A 17,429-nucleotide genomic window follows, 5' to 3' on the forward strand; every position below is an offset into this window, starting at 1 on the left:
TTTGTTAAGGTGCCGAAACGAGCGAAATGAAAGTTGTGCTCTTTTTTACCGTTGCTTGTGCTTAACGCGTTGTTGTTATAATTGTGTTTGCAGGAGTGTCAAAAACTGACGAATATCGAAACTAAAAGCAACAAAATATAATACAAATTTCGATCAATCAAATCAAATTTTAATGAAATCAAATCAAAAAACATTCAACAGTTTTAGCTCGCGTACTGAACTTTTAATATATTGACTTGTATCTATATATATAGTGATATCATTCATGATCATCATCAACATAACACTAATCATGTCTATCTGAGCGGCTTCCATTTCGCATTTCCAAGACGTTTAATTCAGGTGGTATTTCTTCAATTTACCTGCGCAGCTAAGCTGAGAACTTAAACAGGTGAGTGCTTCCGTCGCCAACATAATTCTATTATATTCAGTTATTTCAGTTTGTTTGTTAATGTTATATTATTAAGTATTCCGTTTTTGTTTCTGTGTGGATCAACCGTATTCTGTTATACTGATGGTATTTTGTGCAGTAACTGCTGTGTCTGATATGTACATACATATATACGGGTCTTCTGTTATACTATTAAGCTATATTATATTTCTTGCTGTCACCGTTATGTGTATAGAGGACTATATTAGACATTTCATGCTATAGCTTACAGCATGAAGTATTTCTTGCAGTAACTTATATATGTGTAATGTTTTACAGTTATACTGCAATTGAGTATAGAGTATTTCTTACTCTAGCGACTTCTAGCTGTAACGGTCATACGTATTGCATTACTGTAATACTTTTCTATAGATTGCGATGTAACTGTTATATATATTGTACAATGTTGTTAAACTTTAAGCCTTCTGTTGCTATAGCTAATTGTATAACAGGATAACAATAATTCAGCTAATATTGATATATATTCTGTTATACTGTCATACTATAAAGTACTTCTCGATATAACTGTTAAATACACATATATTTTGTTACACTACTAAGCTATCACTGAAAAACTGTTATACTACTTTACTACTGATTTTCGATGTATTTGTATACACTTATACAAGTCAACCAAATCTTGCTATTATATTGTCATACTCTTAAGTATTTCTTAATGTGTTTATGTACATTCACACAAATCAATCGAATCATACTGTTATACTGTCATTAAGTATTAATTGATGTGTTTATGTACACTCATACAAGTGAATCGCTACTATCAAAATACGTCATACGCTGTTCACAGGGCTAACCAGATGAGCTTCACTGCAAAGCTGACAATTCGAAACCAATGTGCCTCAATTCAGAGCTGGTGAACAGTGTATCGCCACATTTCATGTCCACTTCACAGCCAACCCAAGAACATGCTGAGTGTGAACGTTTTTATTTGCGAGCTTCCTCATTCTTATGCCCATTCGCATTATTTTCAAGATCTTAATGCGCATTAGTAATCAAACCGAAGGACGAACAAAACAGAACAACTGTAGTTTTATTCAACCAACCACCCAGCCACCCATCAACTCAACCACCTGTTCAGACATCCATCTATATACACATACACATACACATAGATGTATGGGGCTCACAGATTACGCAGCTTAAGTACAAATTGTTTTTCGCGAAAGTCTAATTGAAGTTTCGTTAAACAGGGTTTCGCTACAGGGTATCTCCTCATCGATCCTTTATGGTTGTAGTTAAGTGCGAGAGTAGTCATCAACTGGTCGGAATGTTTTTTTTATAGAGGTTGCTTATTTGCTCCTCTTCTCTTTTGTCTATCTTGAATCGCAAAATTATGTTTCCCAATCATGTTCTCTCTTTCTATCATTCAGTATTTTTCCCTTCAAAGAGACGACTTCTTTTTCTAGCTCTTTCTTTTTCTTCATCCTCTCTCTCTCTCTCTCTCTCTTTTCATCTTACCAATCTACTCTCACCTCTTTCTCTAGCCTGATTTTTATTTTGTCTCCTTCTGAGTCTCGATTTCTCAGTTTGTCCCATTTCTTTATCCTTCCATATCCCTATCCATCTTTCTCTGGGACTCCTTCTGCGACTCGCCCTGCTTGTCTCCGTGTCTCTGCTTGCCTCGCTTCCCTAACTTTATGGTAATTAAATTCAGCTCACATTTCGTAGACATTTCGAAATTTTTCAATAGACCGTCAATTCAGCTTCGAATTTCTACAATACCCTACTTATCGAAATCTCTCTCTCTCTTTTTCTTTATTTACTTTCTCTGTCTTGCTCTTTCCTGTTGTGGTTATGCCAGACAAAAGATTTGTTTGCCCGCTCCTTTTGGCATTTAAAGCTATGAAATCCAAATCCAAAGAGCCAAAGACCAAACACCTGTCAAACACACCTGTCTACACCTATGTGTGTGTATGTGCGTGTGGGTGTGTGTGTGTTATGGTATAGCAGAAAATGAATCAATAGCTCGTCGCGTTGTTGCATTGCAACAATTGAGAAAATTCCTCCATAGCAAAATAATTGCTGCATTGCTCAAAATTCTAGTCAAATATGACTAACAGCCGAGCTGAACCGTAAAGTGCTTAAATTCCCTGGAAAATCAATGTACGTGCTTATAGAGTCTTATCGACTTTAATGCACCTTTTAGTGTCTCTTTGACAAATGATGAACACTTTGGGTCTCTAGCTTATATGGTTCAAGAGGTATGGCCGAAGGAGAAACAAAAATCGATCGATTCTACTTGAGAATACTTGAGACTATTCGAATAACTATTCGATCTGCTAATAGCTGCTAAATTGGTTTGGTTTGCTTCATATGATTACAGTGTAAGTCGTGCATAGCCCCCTAGGAAATAATGTATGCAGGGTATTCGATATCGTTATTCACTTGACTTGGCATGTGCTAATACGCGTACAATCCAAAATAATTGTAAGTGCTTACCATTGTAAACACAGCCCCAACAACAATGGGCAAGTCGAACAAATGTTTCCGCCTCTAGATAAGAACAATTTTGGACGGCCCTAGATAGGAAAAGAGATAGATAAATGCGGGCGTGTAGCAGTTAAATTTGATTATCATGTAGAGTAGCTAGACTTTGGCTAATCGATGACAAAGGGCTACGAATAATTTGTATATGAAAGGTAGCCTGGGGCGTGGCCCTGAGCTAGCTGAGCTCAACTCAGCTCCTTGATCTAATCCCATCAGTCTGCTAATGTATAAGACATATATTTTCTCCCTATTAAGTATGATGTGTTTTTTCATAATATGTGCACCTCGTCAAATATATCTCCCAGCTCCTAGAGTCTCGACAGGATCTGTTGAGGGTATCCACAGGCTGGTTACTGCGTTGCATAGCAATCTTACTTATTTCCTTCGAGTGCCCAACCTCAAGTGGCAGTCAAGTCCTTGGGGGCTCCTTTGACCTTTGAAGAGGATTCGAGCAGAATAAACAAATAATATTCGTTTTCCACTTCCTAATGAAAATGAAGTCCCAAGCTTAGGCAAGTTAAATCTCTGGTTTTCCGCTCAGATAGTGCGTTCAATTGAGCTGGTTCATCAAATTGAACAGGGTCATTAAATTGAACTGGTATATGTGTCAAATTGTAGGAGGATTAATGCGAAATGAATAAGTTTGTCGTGGTGAACTAGCTCATTAAAGTGAACTAGATTATCAAAATTAGTTAGTTTATCGAACTGTCATAGTTTAGAGAAGTGAACTAGTTTATCAATATGAACTAGCAGATCAAATTCTAGTAGCTCCACAGATTAAAGTATATCAATGTGAACTAGTTCATCAATGTGAACTAGTTCGTTAGTGTGAACTACTTCAGCTAATTATATTATTTTATCAATATGAACTAATTCATATTGACTTACTCAACCAAAGCGAACTAGTTCATGCGATAACAATAGAAAACTGAAGGCCCCCAAACAAACTCTTTTCAAAAAGACAAAGCATAAATAGCACCCGCTTCAATTTGGTTTCCAATATGTTAATTCCCTTCATCAATTCGCAATATGAACTGTAAAACAACCGCACCTGAAGCGGAAATCTGTGGGCAAATGGGATTTGCGGAACGAACACTTAAAGTTGCCTAATCCCCGAGTAATTGCTGCGGCTGAGTGAAATAAAGCGACAGGGGAAAAAATAGGCTATGAAATGAGATTTCATGGCTTGTTTTCACTCTTTGCATATAACTTATTTTGCTGGTATTTTTTTGGTATTTGTTCGTTTTGCTGTCCTTCAACTATGTATGGAGCGTTTTTTATTGGGCCGTAGAGTGCTTTACGTGTGCGAGCCGCTGCATAATGAATGGCATTAGACTGAAAACGATAGATAGCACGAAAGGGGGAGGGGCGGGCCAGATAGGGGCAAGATAGGGCATAAGGCATATAGCTGAAGCTGCAGCAAAATGTTGTTTCGCTCGGTTTATTTGATAGATTCGCAAATGTTTGCGTTCTCAATTTCTCCATTTTTCAATTATCACTTTCATTATTCATCATCTACATCTACTTCTTCTTCGTCGGCTGCTGCTTCTTCTTCTAATTTGACATTTTTGTTGTTGTTGTTTGTTTTGGTTTGTTGATGTGACGATTGTTGATTTTTCATTATTGCAAAGTACTTTAGCATATTATTCTCTCTCTGTCGCTCTCTCTCTCGCTCTCTCCTTCTCTACTTATGCTTCTACTTGTTGCTTTCATTGTTTGTTTGTTTGCTTCCCTTGTAGTATTTTTTATGAACAGTTTTTCCTTCGTTTGGCTAAAAGGCATTGAAACTGAAGTTCTTTTTGATTTATATGCTTGTTCACGGCTGTCCCAATGAAAGTATATTTCTTTTATAGATTGCTTTACCCAGTCGTCTAATCTTGGACCGGACCCAATGAAACTAAACTTATGTCTTTAGTTTAACATTTGTTCAGAGAGCGAAGCGCGAGTATATTAGTTTTATACATATTGTTGAGGATGAGCTTTTTAAGAAAGCCATCTCTATATCAAGCCTGAAGCGTGAGCGAGTATTAGGCAGTTAGCTAAGTGTTTTTTATATGTTTTTTAACTATAGTTTTCTTTTCATATTTGTGAATTATTATCATATTGTGATAAATTTATTTATACGTATGCATTATATTTGATTTAAAATTTATTTCAGTATATCCTTAGACTCAAAATAAACTCAAATCCCTAACTTATAAAAGGAACATTCCAACCTCTATCAAAGAGTTTAGACTATATAGCTTGCAAAAGCCAAACCGTAAAATTAAGATCAAGACTTTAATGACTTTTACTCTTAGATCTCATCAGATGATTAGAGTAAAGCTTAGCATGAAGCATTCTCCATTCTGATATTCCCAATTTCTAATTAGATTTCTGTCAAATATGGGGAATCAGCTTCGTTAAATGCAAACCGAAAAACGCTTCCTCCGATTTCTGATTAGATAACGAATTTGTCGTGGCTAAACTTAATCGAAAGTGGGCGATAATAATGCTGATATATTATACACGTATATATATAGACATTTATATAAATATGCATTAATCGATACTAGGCCTAGGGCTAAAAAAAGCTAAGCATAAATTCCAGCCAAGTGCAATGCGATTTCATTTTTTTTTTTCGCCTAGCTCCATTAATCAAGCTTAACAAATCCCACGTGTGTGTGCGTGTGTGAGTGTAAGCGTGTGCGTCTCGTCAGCATACAAAATGAGGTTAAGGATGTCGTCACAGCGTGCCGCATTGCAAACAGCATAAAGGAGGCGAGCCACAAGCTGCATGCAAATCAGCCGTGAAAGTCTCGATGCACGTAATCGATAAGCACTTAATATCGAAATCGACATGCGAATCGATATTGATCAAAGTCAAATGAAATGAGCGTAATTCATTGTGTCCTTGTTCATTTTGACTTTTCGCCTAAGGCGTATTGGTTGGCGTTTGTGATCGATAACAGATAACAGATATCGACATACCATAGTCGATAGCTATAGGAATGAATCAAGATTGGAAATCATCCAATTGAGCTAAAGTTTCTTTGTGCACATATGATTAAACCTCATCAACTAATCGATAACTACCGATCGATAGGCAAAACTCTTAGACTCGCGGAATTATCTTTCACTTCGAAAACTTTTGTGTGTAAATCTTGCTAACAAGCTTAGATACTTAGAGCACCCTCCGCTCCCATACATCTTGATAGACTTTGATTGACGTAATTTGAATTCTCATCTTTCATTGCTAAAAGTTTTGTTGAAATAGCTTTAAAAACTTTTGATTTCCTCGGCTGTTTGCAAATGCCGAATGGGGTATGTGCGGCTCCATGGCGTGTGAGTGAAGTTGATTGACTTCGATTGAACTTCATTGATTTACCACTTCGTCCCGGCCTCCAGCGAGCTTTTCTAATCCATAAGCTGATGGCTGATTTACCCTCAGCGCAGGCTCCATTTGATTGATGATTGACTTTCGGTTTGATTGACTTGCCCAGTACTTGTAAATTTGTGCTTCGCGCCATGTGTATTTATAGGGTATTTCCGTTTTTAGCTCTTGGCTCAGACTCTCGCCTGCTATTGTTCTGTAAGAGTGTGTGGTCTGTGCCTGCGTTGTTTGCAAGTGTAATGAAAATAGACATATATACAAACACGAGCACACACACACACAGTCACACACTTATTTGATTTGTGCTTTGAGGACGAGAGCTTATAGCACAGGTAGAGCGTTGAAGACGGCGAGAAGAGGGTGAGGGAGAGGGCGCATTTGATATGCTAATGCGTTTAAAAATCATTCAAATCGTGTATATATACATATATACACATACACATATTGCGTATATTTCATTCCATCTTTTCAACTGTCAAAAAGAAGCTGAAAACTCTCCAAAAATGTTGTATGTATAAATATTTATGACTGCGACTGTGCGTGAACTTGTTTCAAAGCCCAGCAGGAGGCCCAGCCACAGCCACAGCCACGACCACAGACTAAGCAGAAGGAGAAGTAGATGAAAACACATGTATGTGAAAGGCAGAAAAGCAGAAGAAAACAGCAAAATAAAACAGAAATCGTTTGCCAAACAAACTCTGCTTCTACTTCGTTTGCTACCTTTAAGCGCCTTTGCTTTCGCCTTCATCTTCGCCTTCGCCTTTGCCTTCGCCCTCGCGTTCGCCTTTGTTTTTGTCTTTTGGCATATCGTTTTGAGATGGGTAAAGAAATGTGAAATAAGATAAATGAGCCAATTTGACCTTATATATAATATATACACACACACCCCCACAAATATCTGTTCATATGTCGGCTTGCCCAGAAGTATGCTACAGTTTTGATGCTCGTCCAGCTAGTGAAGAGAGTGTATTCGCATTGAGCGTCGATATATCCCCCTATTCTTCTGATTGTCTCATCTAATCTTCATTATTATTTGCTGTCCATCCGTAGGGCCATCTCAACTCGGGAATTGGGTATATCTCATTGTATCGGCAAACGACTCTGCGACTGTCGAAATGTTTTCATCGAATTGTGAGCTTTAAGGCAATTTATTTCTATTTGGCGTGGGATTAAGGTATCTTCTAGTCGAGCAGCTGCCGTGCTGGGCAATTGCAGGTCTAGTTTTTAGTCTTGTCAGGGCTGTCAACTTCATTTGTTGTGTGTTGTCTAGTGTTGTCATCATCAACTAGGTCCATTTCCGACAACTTAAAGCAAATGTTTGTTGATTTTCTACAACTGTGTGGCAGCTGTTAAGCATGGCCTCACGCCTCCTGCCTCCTGCCTCCTGCCTCCCCCTCTCTCCCTCTTCCATTTTATGTATATATATATGCATATATATATATATATTTGTATGTTGCCTATTGTTTTGCTTGCCTCAGCGGCGCGTTCATGTGTGCCCTAGTGTGAATGCCATTAGATGTGCCACTGGCTATGTTCGTATGTGTGTGTGTGTGTGTGAGTCTGACTGAGTGTGTGATGAGCACGGTTGCAAGTAGTCGGTTGAATATGGGTTTGAGTGTGGCTACGAGTTACCCGCAAAATAAAAACATAACAAAACAAAAAAACTCGAATGCGAAAGCCATTAAGGCAAAGTCAACGCACTGCCCTCAACCACAACCATATCCGTAGTCAGAGTCGTAGTCACAGTCTTAGTCGGGGTCTAGTCGTCGCCGTGGCCAGAGCTGAGCCGTAGTCGCAGTCGTAGTAAATGACATAGTCCTATAGTCCGATCCATGCAGCTGATGTTGCAGTCAAAGTCGCCGTAGTAAGATCCGTAGCTGTAGCCCTAGTTATAGCCGTAGTCAGAATCTAAGTCGTAGTCCGAGTTGGAGCTGTTGTCAGAGCTCTAAATGTAGTCTGGAGCAAAGCCGTACTCCGACTCAAAGTCCCAACCGTAGGTTGATCTTTAGCCGGAATCAGAGTCGTTGCCGTAGTCAAAGCTATTGCCATAGGCAGACGTAGTTGGAGTCTTAGCAATCAATTACCGTAGTCTCGGATTTCTGTGCTTGAATTTTCCAAAAGAATTACTAGTTCAGTTCTTTTTAAACCAATTTAATAATACTCTATTCCAGTTCCAGCTGTTTAGCAGGAGTTGAGCAGAGTGAAACAAGCGAATTGAACCGAGGCAACAAGTGCAGAAGCCGCAAAACAAACCCTTGCATTGATTCAATGAAATGAACTGGATCCGGGCCACGATTCTATTGAGACATGGAATTGTTGGCTAAGAGGATTTACGGTTAGCTCCAACAACTTAAACATAATTGGCTAAGTGGGCAATAAATTGAAATGAAAACGTGACGCACAGCTCAAGCTTGGAATATGCTAACTTGTGAGTCAGTAGCTACGCCATTGTTCATCAAATTTAATTACAGCAATCAAGTTGAGTCAATCAATAGCTGGCAAATATTAAGCCTTATCGCACAATATATCACATCCATCCGGCCACATTTCCTGCCCCGACTCCGAAAGCGGCTCTCATTATCATTGCTGTCACTTGTTATGCCCTGAATGCCTATTATAATGGACCCGATATAGGGTATCCCATCTGCTCTGATTGCTTGTGCAACGTCGAAAATGCGTCTCTCAGTGAAATCGATAAAGATCGATTACACTTTTGAGCATTACAGCATCTATAGTCAACGAACTTGTCATCGGGATTTAACTTTAGATGTGAAAAACGAAAATATATATCTGATATTTCTATATACAGTATCTGCTCGTCCATCAACTGAACTTTTACGCTCACTTTGGAATTAATCAACTGCGTCGCCTCGCAGTCGTAATGAAGCTAATCAGTATTCCTTTCACTCGCCCATGCTTTGCGCTCACCCGTTCGCCGCTTATTTGTTCATCTCTGGTTCGCGCTTGGTTCATTTCTGGTTCACTTTGCATTCGCTAAGCGTTGATGGATAATATTTAACCAGACCTCCACTCTGCTATATGGGTTTATTGTCAAAACTAATTACAAAGGCCAACGTTTGGGGGCGTCTCGATTAGGAGTGGGGCGCCGCAAAGGGGCCGCCCGGCGGGACGCGCCAAGCACTCTGCATTGCTGGATATCTTATCAGCAGGCAGCCAGCTGGCTAAGCGAGTCAATGAAAGCCAGAAAAAAAAAAAACAACAAAAAATTGAAAGAATAAAAGCGGAAGGCAATCAGGCTTTGTTGTTCTTGTTGTTGCTGTAATTGTTGCTATTGTTTTCTATTGTCGCTGGCGCATTTATTAAGCAAACATAACGCTCAGCGCGTGGCGCGGTTCAAGGAACAAAAGGCGCACAGCCAGCAATAGCAGCGAGGCGAGGCGCATATGAAAGAAATCCCTATATATTGTTTGCATAGATGTATTTATAAGCAGTCATCTATCAATGGGTAGGTGCGAGAGGAGGCAATATGTTGCAACTGCCCTCTGCTTTCGCTCAGTGATTAACTGCAGTAGGATAGTGGCAGAGAGAGAGAGAGAGGGGTAGCGGGAGGGAGTTTCGCTAAAAGTGAGCTTTACACATGTGCAAATTATGTTTTAATCAACTTGATATTACGAAAGTTTGGCCAACCCACATTCGCTGACTTTCCAAATTCAAACAAAATTGTTTCCACTTCAGCGCAGTCTCCTCCCCCAATTAGTGTGGCCAAAAGCCATAAAAAACAGCATTACATACTGTTATTTTTAAAATTCCTGTCACTACCTCAGCTCCTCTGTTTCTCTGCTTTTCTGTTTTTCTCTCGCTCATAACTTTGCTCGCATAACTCAGCAATTGCAGACACGAGCTAACTTTCGCACAGTGCAATTGGAAACTCAGGCATCCGCGCGCAGATTTTGCTGAAATGCTTTGGATTAGCGTTAATTATGAGATTCCAGGATCTCGTGCATGTTATGCAAAATGCGGTTGGCGTTTGTAAGCTGGGCCACAACTGCCTGTTGCTCTATCGATGCACGTATCATACTTCAAGCTAAACACGTGTAATCGATAACAATAATTTTGAATAATAATGCCAGCTGTCGATATATTCCAAGCATAGATGAAATAAACTAAGATATCGTTAGTTGTCGATACATACGATATAGTAGAGTCGATGCCAAAATGTAATCTCAAATATTCTATCGACACATATATGAGAACTTTATGACACGAGCAAAGTCAGTCATCGATAACTTGTACAGCGCCAAAAGCTCAAGTCTCCCTATTAAATATACGAGTTTGATGAAGTCAAGTCAGATAATGAATATACATATGATAACATCACATGTAAAAGTTTGCTCTCATGGTATTTAAAGGGTATTAAAAGAGACGCAGGAAGACCAGCATCCACTGCACAGAGCCCCGAGTCCTGGCTCTTGAGTCCTGAGTCCTGAGCTCGTTAAGCGAATGAGCTAAAGAGCGACCACATTTTGTTGATATGCTTAAATATACATGAGAATTGCTTTATGTGCGTGAGTGGGTGCATGCGTGCGTGAGTGTGTGTGTGTGCGTGCGTGTGTTTGTTTGTTATGTGCATAAATTAGGCACATGTTGCGCGTCGCTTGAAATGGAAAAGTTGTCTTTCAGTCTTTCAGTCTTTCACTCACAATTTTCGTTGGTTAACACCAACTGCAACACTTATACAGCCTGCGGTAGAGCAGAGACACAGAGAGCGAGAGGGGAGAGAGAGAGAGAGCGAGACAGACGACAAATATCGATTAAATATACTTAGACGCGTTGTTCCGTAATTAAATGATAAAAATGTCGCACGCACAGAGTGCCAAGCATTTCCTCTGTCTCGTCCTGGCCTCCTACTCCTTCTCCATTCCCCCTCCGCCTCCCCGCCGTTTGCCCCTCTTTAGAGTTAGCTAAAAATCAATACTAAAAGTTCACTTTTTTTTGTTCGCTTAAAGCTGCTATAAAAATGATTTAGTCGAAAGGGCGAGCAAACACTTTGATTCGAGCTTTCGACCAAGGCCTGAGCTGAGCCTATTTAGAGTTACGTTCTAGTCAAATGCCTAGGCTTAAAGCTGGCATTTAAACCAAGATATGGGTGGGCTTCCTTGAACCTGGGCACAGTTTTAATTTCGATCATACCTTGTTCCTATATACATATAACAAGTCGTACCATGCTGAGTAGCTTCACTTTAACTTTGTGTAAATATAATATCAACTCTAACATCTAAATAAGTAAATACGCAAACCAAGACATCAGCATATGAACACACTACGCCTTAGTTATGACAAAGGACAAAGGAGTTGTAGCATAATTCTTCTTTTGTCAAAGCTCTAATTGGAATAGGATTGGAATTTGTAATTTGGCAGGGCAGGGCGAGGGGCAAAACATTCGAATGTATTCACCATGCAATGTTTACAGTAAAGTGGAAATTTCTAGATTTTGTCGTATTCAAAGTAGACTTAATAAACTAAATGAAATGAGCAAACGGACAAACGCACATGCAGAGATACACTTAACCCTCAATTCCAATTCAGTTAGCTTTTTGGCTAACAGCCAATGACAAAAACTGTGTGCGAAATTTAAAACTTAAATTCATTTAGATTTGCAAATATTACGTATTTATCTCTTTTAATTATTTTTTAATACCGAGGCCTGTGACTGTATTTGCGTGGCCGTTTGCAAGCAGATACTTTTGTTTGCCAACTGAAATTAATTGCTTTACTTTGGCGATGAAGCTACGCCACGATAAAGGAAAACCTTTGCAAAACCAAACAAACACGAACATTTTCATATATGTCAACCAATTTTTGCAATGCCCAATAATGTCATTAATGAGTAACCAAATTTACATAGGCCTTTACAGCGGCACGGTGGTATGCGCTTTTCATTACCGCAAATACCCTGTAAACTTCCTAGAGTATAGGGTAGATGTGGGAGAAGTAGAGGTAGAGGTAGAGGTAGAAGCTACACGTAGATGTAAATATAGAAGTAGAGGTAGAAGGTGCAAGTAGAAATAGAGGTAGAGGTAGAGGTAGAGGTAGAGGTAGAGGTAGAGGTAGAGGTAGAGGTAGAGGTAGAGGTAGAGGTAGAGGTAGAAGTAGAAGTACAATTTGATTTGCAGAGTATCTGATAGTCAACCTGCGGTTAGCTATTAAAATGCATTTCAAGTATTTATTACAATTGCAGCCTCCGCTCGCCGCTCTAATGAGTGAAAATAATCGCCCAGAGCTACGTATTTTAATATCTGATTTATGGATTTTTATCATGTGTAAAGCCAGCGGTTGCGAGCGGAAAGAGAGCGGGGAACAGGAGGCTGAGTGGGAGGCAAGTGGGCGTGGTGGAATGCGCGAGTGAGTGCGGATGAGGGAGGAGGGAAAGGTCGCCTCTGATATTCGACTCCGCTTCCGGCCGCTGCTTCATAATTTTGAGTCGATGCTGCAAATGATGTCAAAGCGTTTCAATCTGACAGACAGCGCACCCTGTCTGTGCCAGTCAGAGCTTGAATATATGTATATAGTACCGTGGTAGCAGGCTTATAAATATTTTAATAAATTATGTAAGACTATTGCTGGCGATATTAGCCGAGCGAATCTTTTCCAAAGCCTTGCGAAAGTTCAACAGGAGCAAGATGTTCTTTCCCAGCTCATGCCAGATGTTTACCCTAGTTAATCAAGCAGTCAGCGATAAATAATAGTAGTAAGACAAATGGCAGAGTTTGAACTCTAATCAATCGTCAATCAATCAGTCAGCAAAATGCACATGCAGCAGAAATAGCTGTAGCTATTTATGAATTTTTATATATATACGCAGCTTTGCCAACATGTGTCCATAGATCTACACTTCTACACTTATATATATTGTCACATTTCTATATTGAGTTTTCCATCCGCTCCCATTGATTTCATTCAATTCACATTTCGCTTCACTGTGTGAGCGCCTTCAACATATTTTTGATGCTGATTGATGATGATTATTTTTCAAACTCAGTTTCGTTGACAACGTCAGCGGCAACAATGACGAGAACATCGAATTCTGTCATAGAAATTCTTAAAAGTGAAAAATCGCTTTAAGCATTTCAATATAATATAATAAAGTGTAATATGCTTTGCATTTGATTCGCGTGTGGACAGAATTCGTTCTGCGAGCTCATGCTGCAGTCGGCCATGGCTGCGACCTCAGGTGGTTGGCTTTCTGCCGGCTGTGCGAGTCAGCCAGTTTGACATTTGAATCGACAGTCAATCAGCCAGTTAACCAGCCATCAGTCAACTACTCTGTCGAGAATTAGTCAGCCAAGCAGCCATTAATAAGTCGCTTAATCAAGCACTCAGTCCCAGTTGTTAGTCCGTGCGCAGCTATTCAATTGGCGGATGGCAATTGAATCAATCAATCGGTCGGCAATTGAGAGGCGCGAGCAGTCCACAAGTGAGCATTAATCACTCAATCAATCAATTAGTCAATCAATCAGCCGATTAGTCAGTTGCTAGCCATCAATCAGTCAGCCAATTAGTCAGCCAGTCAATCAGTCAGTTGACCGGCTCCAGCACTCCATAAGTGAGTCTCAATCAATCAGGTAGCTGTCAGTCAATTGGTAGTCAATCAGTCAGTCTGTAAATTAGTTAGTCAATCAGTGTCAATCAATCAGTCAGTTGTTAGGCTTCAGCAGTCCTTAAATGGGTGTCAATCAATCAAACAATCAGTAATTCAGTCAGTTGCTTGTCTTCAGACCATCATGCAATTAGTCAGTTATCCATCAGTCAATTAGTCTGTCGCCCATTCACTAATAGTTTGATCAGTCCGCCATTCAATCAGTCAGTCAGTGAGTAAGAACATTATTCAATAGCTCATCAATCAGTCATCAGTCAGTTGATCAGTCGCCGGTCAGCCTGCAGCTTGTCAAGTAACGTATTGCATCATGATAAACCAATCAATGCGATGTCAATTTGTTAATCAATCAGTAATATAAATATGAGTCGCTCCGTCCCTAAAATCGGATGCAAGTCTCCATTGCTCTGCTGCTCCTCTTCGACTGCAATTGCTGTCAGCCATAGTCAAAATTTGAATTTTTGTGCGCAATGGAGAAATCTTACTGTGCTCTGGTATCTCATATCACAGCTCAAACTTCGAGCAAAATGCCAGGCGACTCGAGTCAAATATGAGGTCTTTCGAGTGTCGCCCGTCCCCTCGTCTGCATTAAATATTTGTGTGATGCAGTAGCGGACAGAGCTCTGGGCTCTGTCTATCTGCTGTGCAGCTAGCTTTCGCTTGATTTACCGGTTTCACCTGTACGCTAAGTGTTCTCTCTTGTCTCTCCGTTGGGCTTTGATAAAGCAAATACCTTGCCACTCCCTGGCAAAAGGAAAATTTCAGCAATAAGCAATACAAAAGAGCATTTTTGTCTATTTATCCGTCAGCCCTTCTACCTCCCAGTGCCTCAATCAGTCAGTCCTTCGGTTGGTCAGTCCCTTAATTCGACCATTCCTTCATTTGGCAGGCCTGCTTGGCTACAGGTTGGACTGGGCTAGAGACCAGGGAGAGATTTCGAGCATATAAAGTATATAAAGTAACTATGTATATTCCTGATCAGGACGATTGGTTATGAAGTTATTAGACTCTCAGCTTAAGCTCTGATACTTTTGAGTACATGTTATTCGATTTACGATTTGCAACTGAATGAAGGCCATTTATTTTGAATCAGATTACTGCTTTCTGCTCGACTTGATGTCATTTTCAAACACTCGTAATACCTTCAGCGTGCAGTCGTCTTCTTTAAAACAGAAATGGGATTTTCGGCTTAAAACTAATTGAATTGCGTCGATGCATTTAGTTGAGCTCGGCAGCTGACCTCGTTTCTGGGAATGGCACAGGCATTTGACTGAAGTGGCACAGGACTTGTGCCCAACAGGCCTTGCGCCTTGCACACTTCCAGCTGCGTTCGGTTTCAAGTTTTGGATATCAGCATCCCAATTAGGGAATTGGCTCCTACTCAACATTTTATACTACGCGGCACTGCAGTCTGCCCCATTGTAATCGCCATTGAGAGGAATAAGTTCTGCCCGTCAACGATGAAGCATATTTTGTGTTTATAGTCAACGTCTCTTGGATATTGACAGCGTGGAGGAGCTCTTCATCCGTCTGTTCCTAGCCGAAGCTAATGAGAAACTTCGTTTTATTCATTAGCGGTAAATAAAATCAATTAAAAAAGTTTTTGCCTTCAAGCATGGAGGTCTTTATTATTTGCATTTCCAATAATTTTCTTTAAGCATTTCAGCTGATTTTCATAAAGTTACGGAGTTTTCCCAATCAAAAGGATTCTTTTTATGGGGTCTAAAGTAGATTTTAATGATTTCGATTTTGATTAAATCAGAAACGACAGTTAATGAAATGTGCGCCTAATCAGAAATGTTTGTGAAATATTTATCAATACATAAATACATAGATGGCATCGACAGTTGCTTACAGTGCAAATAATTGATTCACTGGGGGTTGAGAACACGTTGAAGACGTTATCAAAAATTCATAGCATTCTTTTCGGCGTACAGCAGGAGGCAAAGGCAGAAGAAGAGGGGGCGAGAGAGGGAGGGATAGACAACGACTTGAGTGCGAATAACTGATTCATTATTTAGATTGATTGATTGATTGATTGATGGACTTTAACGTGTTTATTACCAGACTGTGGAATGCATAAAATTCATAGCATACTTCACGGCGCAGAGTCGGGGCAATGGCATTAAAGCGTGTTTGCTAGAAACACTTTGCCGAGGGAGAGCCACAGGCAGGAGGGAGGGGAAGGGAGGCAGAGTGGCCGGCCAAAGCAGAACAAGAAACGGTTTAATGACAGTTGCCTGGCGACCTAACTGTTGCTAGACGAAGATAGACAGACAGAGTGACAGAGAGGAGCAGAGTGGGAGGGTAGATGTTAAGCGAAACTGTTCAATACTGATTTCCGTTTCCGTTTCCATTTCTGTTTCCGTTTCCGCTTGCCCGAGTGCCTAACAAGCGGCGATTGAGCTGCTTGACAAACTTTCGGCCACATTTGCCAACTGCTGAGGCGTCGGACAATTGTCAAGCCAAATGCATGAAGTGAAGCCCTTCAAAGCGCCAAGCGCAGCCTGAGCGGTGGGGGCGAAGCCACCTAGTGACACGCCTCCTGCCACCTCGGCAACTCAGACACGCCTCTGTGTGTGTGTGTGTGTGCGTGTGTGTGTTTGTGTATCTGTGAGTGAGTCCCTCCTGCTCCAATTACAAGTTAACCTCGCAACGGGTTGCTTGATTGGTCTCCAGCTGAATATTGTTTGCTCAGGGTGTTGCCATCGCTGTTGCTGCTGCTGTTGTTGTTGTTGTTGTTTTTGTTGTTCTACATATCAATTAATATCGCCCATGGGCGTTAATTAGCGGCAGCTTAATTGTAACCGAAGCAACACGGGCCCAGCCATCGCAGGCATCGCAGGCGAATAACGGGAGCAGCTCCAACTGAGTTGCCTCAGCGTGTTCAGCCATTTTGGTTAGCCGCATTCGGCAGTGCTCATTACACTTCGATACATACCAGATTGCCAACAGTTGGCCAAAACTATTTGGCTGCCCAGCTATCAAACAAATGTAGGGGATGAGAGAGAGAGAGAAAGGGTGAGAAAAAGGTGGGGGAGAGAGAGAGAGGAAGCATTGCAACCACACGTTGAAGTTTCCTTTCTGTGGAGTTTCGACTAGAGTTTTCTCTTGACTTTTCCCGCAACTGTAAACAACTTTCTAAAGATTTTCTTTACTTTTTCCTATATTAAGCTTCAAATGGAAATAAGTCATTCAATGAACATAAATAGCTTTCTATTTTCTATAGATTTTTCACAAACTTTCAATCAGGATTTATTTTTTCCTCAAGTTTTGCCAAAACCATTTTGAACTGATCTTTAATTGACAGGAAAATTTGAATTTACCACACGTTTTGCAAATTTCATTGTCTGTCAATCTGTCAATCCATCAATCAGATTCGTTTGCTTGCCTGATCTGCGACTGCTCCTATCTATAGGACCTATAGGACTTCTCTCTGTCACTCATTCATTCAGTCATTCAGTCATTCATGCGGTCCTCCATTCGGACTTTGTCTGTGTCAT

The 17,429-nt window shown here is 40.4% G+C and overlaps 1 protein-coding gene across 1 annotated transcript in view; it reads left to right on the top strand.

Annotated features, from left to right (window-relative positions):
• LOC6585722 overlaps positions 1 to 17,429 on the top strand; it is a 47,435-nt gene continuing 30,006 nt past the window's right edge. The window contains exon 1 of the mRNA XM_044007282.1: positions 1 to 391. The gene's annotated coding sequence lies outside the window, so the exon portion shown is untranslated. The remainder of the gene's footprint in view (positions 392 to 17,429) is intronic.

This window comes from Drosophila mojavensis, unplaced genomic scaffold (assembly GCF_018153725.1).
Source record: "Drosophila mojavensis isolate 15081-1352.22 unplaced genomic scaffold, ASM1815372v1 contig_136, whole genome shotgun sequence".
Classification (NCBI taxonomy): Eukaryota; Metazoa; Arthropoda; class Insecta; order Diptera; family Drosophilidae; genus Drosophila; species Drosophila mojavensis.